This window comes from Nannospalax galili, unplaced genomic scaffold (assembly GCF_000622305.1).
Source record: "Nannospalax galili isolate Female #2095 unplaced genomic scaffold, S.galili_v1.0 scaffold1745, whole genome shotgun sequence".
NCBI classification, from domain to species: domain Eukaryota; kingdom Metazoa; phylum Chordata; class Mammalia; order Rodentia; family Spalacidae; genus Nannospalax; species Nannospalax galili.
In genome coordinates, this window is record NW_008352148.1 from 305,972 (window position 1) to 313,905 (window position 7,934).

At 44.7% G+C, this 7,934-nt stretch overlaps 1 pseudogene; it reads right to left on the reverse strand.

The window, feature by feature from the left end:
• LOC103746745 overlaps positions 1–7,934 on the reverse strand; it is an 18,584-nt pseudogene that overhangs the window by 6,976 nt on the left and 3,674 nt on the right.

Below are 7,934 nucleotides of genomic sequence, written 5' to 3' on the forward strand. Positions count from 1 at the left end.
TTTTGGTTGGTTTGTTTCTTACTTGCTTGGTTTGTTGGCTTGTTTGTTGTTTGGTTAATTTGTGTGTGTGTGTGTATGGGACCTCACTAAGTAACAAAAGCAAATCCCAACTTGTGATCCCCTGTCTCAGCCTCCCAGGTGCTGGATTAATGCCATACACTTCCCATTCAGGCCAGCACCAAAATTTTCTAAGTGATGCCAGTCATCCTCAGTGTTCATGAGGGCATGCATCTTCGGCATTATGGGTATACTAGACAGCTTTAACTCAATTTAGCACAGCCTAGAGTCACTTGAAAGGGGATTCTCAGGGGAGGGATTGTCCAGATCAGATTGGCCTGTGAGCATGTCTGGGGGGATTATCTTGATTGTTAACTGATATAGAAGGGCCCAGCCCACTAAGGGTAATGCCATTCTGTGGGCAGGTGGTCCTGGGCTGTTTAGGAAAGCTAGCTAAGCATAAGCCTGCAAACTAGTCAGCAAACACTGTTATTTCAGTCTTTCAGTTTCAAGTCCCTGCCTGAGTTTCTGCCCTGATTTCCTTCAGTGGTGGACGGTAACCCTTTTCTCCCCTAGGTGTTCATCATAGCAACGGAATGAAACTAGAGCAGTGGGGAAGGGACTGAGAGCTGAGGCACACAGTATGATCTCAGCTGAGTTGGGTGGTCAGCTCCTTTGTCCAAGGTTCTATAAAAGCAGGTCTCATGCCTACTCCTACCGAATATTAGTGTCAACTATAGGTTGCTTTATGTGCAGATATCTGGCCTGCCACAGAAAGAGACTGATTCAGCCTTGGGGGAAGGTCCCTTAAAGGTTCCAAGGGACTTTAAACACAGCTTAGGGGAAGGCCATTGCTACCCCTAACCTGGGCATGACTGTTCAGCTTGACTTGACTTCCTGCTCTGTCACCTGGCTTCCTTCCTTACCTTAGGCATTTCTTGATCTTATTTCAGGGTATCTTACTTGCCACCTGCCTGATAAGACTTCACAGGGCTTTAGAAGTTGGTGTGATGGATGATGCTTTACCATTAGCACTAAAGCAAGGTCCCAGCAGTCTTTTAGATAAGTACATTTGGATGCAGTAATTCACAAAATCAGAATTAGTGCCAAATTAGCCACAATGAGGAAAAGAGTCAAATTTCAAATAACCTACTTCCAACCTGCACAAGTAACTTCCACCTTTGGTACCTGCCCTCACATGAATTTAAATACAATTTTCCTCTTTTTTCTAGTAGTGCTTTTTTAAAAAAATATTGAGTTAATATACAGCGTCATTCACCTTTATCACTGAGTTTCTGGAATCCTTTGTTTTGGAGCTTGAGGATCAAGCCTCACTCACCTCACCCTGGTCCCCAGCCTGGCTCAGATGTTCGTCCTTAGCTCTTCAGGCCTGGCTCCTCTTCATCCCTTGGGTCTGGCCTCAGGTCTCACCTCTTCTAGAGACTGGAGCGCAATGACTCTACAAAGCTCTCTACCCCACCCCTGTGCTATTCAAATCTGAAACCACCTCCTCGTTTGTATTCTTCTGCATGGTTCAGCCTCCTACTTTTACTGACAGGTCCAGGAGGTAGTGCTGGGTCTTTTTTGGTCCAGGACACACTGGAGGACCAAAAATCTACTGAGTCATCCCTGTTTACCTACATTATCTTGAAGTAGAGGTTGATGTCCTCTTCATCCCTTGGGTCTGGCCTCAGGTCTCACCTCTTCTAGAGACTGGAGCGCAATGACTCTACAAAGCTCTCTACCCCACCCCTGTGCTATTCAAATCTGAAACCACCTCCTCGTTTGTATTCTTCTGCATGGTTCAGCCTCCTACTTTGACTGACAGGTCCAGGAGGTAGTGCTGGATCTTTTTTGGTCCAGGACACACTAGAGGACCAAAAAAATCTACTGAGTCATCCCTGTTTACCTACATTATCTTGAAGTAGAGGTTGATGTTTTGGGGGGCAGGGACTCCCAGGGGCTTATGGCAGTGAAGAAGGCTATGGACAAGAACAGGTGTCACAGGCAGGACATGTTTATAGTTAGTGTATGAAGGAAAGAAGGTATTTTGGTAACACCTTCAGCATAACAGCCGTGGATGTTTCTACCATCAGAAGGCAGTAAGAAACCCTCATCTCAGGGAGCTTGTACAAGGACAGCCTCACATATGAGAAACTCTTCTCATGCATCTGCCTATGTGTCCCTGTATTCATATACCCATCTTTTCATTCATCTGTTCACTTGAAAACCCACCTTTTCATATAGTTACTCACCCATCCTTCCTTCTATTGACTTATGAATGTATTCATTCAAAATCATGAAAACAATAGGCCAGACACTGGGCATGCAATAACAAATATAACACAGGTCTTCCCTGCCCTCTTGGAGTTATTCTTGATTCCTTAAAATATTTTATTACTTTTATTTTATGTATGCAAATATATTGCTTGTATGTGTGTAAGTGCACCTCTGCCCTGCAATGCCCATGGAGGTCAGAAGAGGTTGTAAGAGCCCCTGGAACTGGAGTTACAGACAGTTGTTAGCAGCCAAGTGAGTGCTGGGAATCAAACCCAGGTACTTTGTAAGAGCAGCCAGTGATCTTAACCACGGAGTTATCTCTCCAAGCCCCTTGGAGTTGTTCTTACCAGGGGTTGGGGAGCAGACAGGAATCAAAAGAACATATGGAGAACAGGATCAGATTGTGACGAGTGCCATGAACATTTAACACAGATGATGTCAGGGACTGAGGCAGGGGGTCCGGGATATCACCTCAGAGTAACAGGAAGTCTTTAGGTAAAATGTTGGGGAATGTCAATTTTGGAAGGACCACTGGAAAGAAAGAAAAAAAGAGGAGACAAACAAAGGTGGCCAGCCATGCTAACTAGACTGAGAAGATATCTTTGAGCCTGACTAAGCACCAAATATAGAAGACCATGGAATCAGCCCAGTGTGCCTGCAGCACAGAGCAGTTCGCAGACTGTAGCACGGCAACGTTGCGAGAAGATACAGGTGGCCAGATGGGAGAGGACATCGAGGGCACAGGATAGGCTGACGTACACCCGAGACAAGCTCTAAGACATATTTTTAAGAACCATCAAGTAGAGAGAATGGACCAGACTGAAGGATGAGAACTGGAGCAAAGCGGCAACTTTTGGGTGGCAAAGATGAAGAGATTGGGTAAGAATGGATGCCATAGAATCATACGAGCAGGTTCCCAGGAGCTTGTAGGAGTCTGTTTCTATATGGTCATGCACCTCCTCCCTGGGTCTTACAGTCTTTCCACCCCCTCTTCCGAGATGGTCCCTGAGCCTTGGGTGGGTGAAGTTGAATAAAGGAGTCCTGTCTCAGGACCAGCATTCAGTAGACTCTTGATTGCTATGCTTTGGTCATTTGTGACCTTTTGTGTTCCTGGCCCTCCGCTGCATGAGAGAGCTTGATTAACGAGAACTGACAGATTCACTGGTGTCTTCTTCCTTACCCCTGTTCTATGTTCCACGAGCCTGTCCCACACAAACTCAGGCAGGCAAAAACCCAGCACAGAACTGGGAAAATGAACAGCAGACCTCAATCTTATCTAAAGACATATTGGAGCTGATTGCTGCTAGGTGAAGAAGAGCTGATCTTCCTAAACAAGGGACTCTAGATAGGCTGACTAGACTCAGTGGATGGACTTGCACTGGGGAACGGCTGGAGACACTTACAACACAGTGGGCCTTAACAGGGATGACGAAGTATGTGGGCTCCAGTGGGGGAGCTAGAGGAAGTAGGGATAGGGGGATGGCGGTCATAAAGATGATTAAGATTGTTTGAAATGTTCTGTATGAAATACACAAAACTTCGGGACTGGAGAGATGGCTCAGCAGTTAAGAACACTGAATGTTCTTGCAGAAGACCCAGGTTCGAATCCCAGCATGCACGTGGCAGCTAATAACCAGTGTAACTCCAGTTCCAGGGGATCCGACAGCCTCTTATGTCCTCCACAGGCATTACATGACACGGGTGCACTCACATGCAGGCAATACACGCATACACACAAAAAAAAATTTAAAAAAAGAATGGACAGATTCTTACCACAGTCAGCCAGCCACAGTTCCAGGGGATCCGACAGCCTCTTATGTCCTCCACAGGCATTGCATGACACGAGTGCACTTACATGCAGGCAATACACGCATACACAAAAAAAATTTAAAAAAAGAATGGACAGATTCTTACCACAGTCAGCCAGCCAAGCTGAGGGAAGCACATGGATTTGGGATCACCATGAAACAAATAGGAACGACCAGTTCTTGTGAGTGGGAAGGAAAGGGAAGAGTCAAACTCAGTGCTGAGACAGCCCGAGGGGGCATCACTGCTCCAACCTGGACTTACAGTAACATTATATAGAAAGTATTACAATGTAGGCTACAACTTACTGATAGATATGAGCCCTAAGCCCTCAATCCATCTTTCCTAGAAGCTCCAACTTCTGCTTTGATGCCCTCCCAAGAAATCCTCATGGAAATGTGTGTAAGACTCCTCCTGTCGTGAGGACCTCCCTCTCCCACCCCACACGGAAGTACTTACCCAGGTTTCCAAATATTCCACCCCCTCCATGGTAGAAGATGATGCCTCACCAGAGGTTGGAGGACATTGCCTTGGGCTGAAACAGCCTCACAGGGATTGTCCCAAAATGCATGTCTGTCACCACCAAGGTAGGGTCCTTCTTTCTGGTCCCTATGCCATGAGTAAACTGGACAAATCTTGGCATGGAGCAAATTTTCAGCTTCTCTAGTACATTTCCCTGTTGGAGACAAAGGAAAGAAAGTGAGGCAGAGAGGACTGTGGGGTGAGCATGGAGACACAACAGCCACCCAGTAGTGCTCAGGTACGGTCAGCATTTCTCACCTCACTCCTGCATGTACAGTGGGCACATGGAGATACAACCGACTGTGTGTTCCATTCAGATAGAAGGTGTGTTTTCAGACTTTTATACCCAAAAGGTCCAGATTGAATGATATTGCTGCTGTGATTATTATTTGTTCTTACCAAAATTTTTGTTGAATTTTATTGCCATGGTGTGAAGAGATGGCCATTTCACAAAACAGACACATAGATCAATAGCATAGAAGACCCAGATATAAACCCCCACAGTTACAGTCACCTGATTTGGGGCAAAGATGGCAAAAAAATACGCATTGGAGAAGAGAGAGCCTCTTCAACAAACGGTTCTAGGGAAACTGGATCTCCACATGTACACGAATGATACTAGATCCTCATCTTTTGCTTTACATGAAAATCAACTTCAAATGGATCAAAGACCTTACTGTAGGACCTAAAACTCTGGAAATGCTAGAGATAAAAGCGGGGAATACACTTTAAGATGTAAGGACTTTTTGAATAAGACTCCAGTCACCCTGGAAATAAGACCAATAAATGACACATGGGACCTCATGACATTTTTTAAAAAACCTTCCAGATAGCAAAGGAAACAATTAAGTGAAGACATAGCCTATGGGATGGAAGGAAGTCTTTGTTAGCTATGCATCTGGCAGGGGATGAATACTTAGAATGTACCAAGCACTCAAAAAACTAAACAGGAAGAATTTTAACTACCCAATCCATAAATGGGCTAATGAACAGCCAAATTACAAAAGATGACGTACGGATGGCCAATAAGCATATGAGAAGTATTCACCTTCACAATCATCAGAGAAATCAGATCAAATTACATCAAGATTCCATCCCTCCCCAGTCAGAATGACAGTCACTAAGAAAACAAGTAACAGCAAATGCTGGTGAGGATGTAGGCAAAAGGTGACCCTTACAGGCTGCTAGTGGAAATGTAAACTAGTTCAGTCACTATGCACATCAATACGGAAGTTTCTCATAAACCAAAAACTTATCTCGATATGACCCAGATATACCACCCCTGGGTATTTATTTAAAATACTCCAAGTCAACATGTCACAGAGATATTTGCACATCAATGTTTATTGCAACACTATTTACAATGTTCAATTATGAACAGGAAATTGAAGGTATCCAAAACCAGAGGAACGGATAAAAAAAATGTGGAATGTATACACAACGGAATTTTTTCAGCTCTAAAGAACAAAGTGGTGTCCTTTTCAGGAAATGTATCACATGGAGGTGATCATTTTAAGAGAATTAACTCAATTTCAGAAAGAAAAATATCACATTTTTCTAGCATTTGTGGTTGTAAGAATTTATGTAGATACTTCATCCTGTTTGCATATGACACAAAAATAGAAATCCAGTTGTCTAGGGGAACAAAGTAGATGGGAGAAGAGGAAAGAGAAAAGTTGTAAGAGAGAACATGCTCCATATACAATACATAACTCATATCAAAACTTAAAAATTCATAAACAAATACATTTTTTAAAAGATGGGTTCTTTAAGCAGTGATTAGATGATGACCTCAAGTATAGATGACGCCTATGATTCGGGGAGTGGGATTCTTATTTCTGGAGTAAGCCTCTGAGAGATGAATTCTCAACTAACTAGAAAGAGCTTGGGTTTGGAGTCAAACAGACATGCACTCACATCTGAGCTCCACCACCAACTAACCAGATGGCATCATCGAGCTTCAACCTCCCTCATCTGAAAATGAGAAAGTAATATCCAGGGAAGAGATGCAAGGGAGACACGGGAAGATCAGACCACACTGAAGAAGGAGGGCCCAGTGTCCAGTCACAGTAGGGCCAGATCTAGATCTTGGTTGAATGCACTTGGTTTTGTCCAGAGTCCGGTGGGGTGCTTCCAATGTACTCCCTCCATGGAATGACTCCCCAAAGTCATGATTTCCCTGCTTGACTTTTAAAACACAGCAAATCGGCCTACAGGATGTAGGTCACCTGCCGCCCACACAGAACCCCAGACTCTGTTCAGAGCCAGCCTGAAACTTCAACAGGTCAGCTCTGAATGCCCTGACATTTCAAGGCACTTCCTCCTGGCACAGGGTGAAGTCATCCCTGCCCTCCTCAAGTACAGATTCCCATACCTCTTGGTTCATCCTATTTTTCCCTGGGTATCTTTCTTACCTGCTCCCAGGTAGATGTCACCAAACTGCCTCCACTTAATAATAGCTGCAAAGTCAGACTTCCTTAGGAATTGCCTAAGACTTTATGACAAAACTACAGTCACCCATATGTCTCCCTCCCACCAGCCAAATATCTCTGATGACAAAAATCACAACCCATTCCTCTCTTAGTCTCCACCTCTAGAATAGTAAATATTTATTTGTTCAGGAATATTGAACAGTGCATGTGATGCTAAGCCTCTTTAAGGCTCACGTTCTTTAAATCTATTAGCTGTGTCACAAAGTTACATTTTTTCCTATAGGCTTGATTTTTCTAAGACTGAGTTCACATTTTTCTACAGATGGGAATTAGGTATGATGGGACATATTGACTGTCAACCTGAGAAGCTCTCAAGTCCTTAGGAGACAAGCCTTCGAGGAGTGTGAGCACGCCTGTGAAGGATTAGCTAGGGTAGGTTGGTTGAGATGGAAAGACTCACTTTGACCATAGGTAGCACCATCCCATGAACTGAGGTCCTGCACTGAATGAAAAGGAAAAAGTGGTAGAGCACCAGCATTTGTCTCCTTCTGCTTCCTGGCTGGGGATGCAATGTGACCTGCTGCCTCACACTGACCCGGTGATTTCCTCACCATCATAGAGTGTGTTCCGGAACTGTAGGCCAAAATAAACCCTTCCTTCCCATGCTAGATAGCTTTAGTGTCAACTTGGCACACCTGGATTGAGGGACTCTCAATTGGGGAATTTCCTTCATTGGACTGGCCTGTGGCTGTGTCTGTGGGGCATCTTCTTGATGAGTGATGTGGGAGGGCCCAGCCCACTGTGGGTGGTGCCACCCCTGGGCAGGTGGGCCTGTGTTGGATAAGAGCAAGCTGAGCAGGGGCCAGGGGAACAAGCCAGTAAGCAGCATTCCTCCAT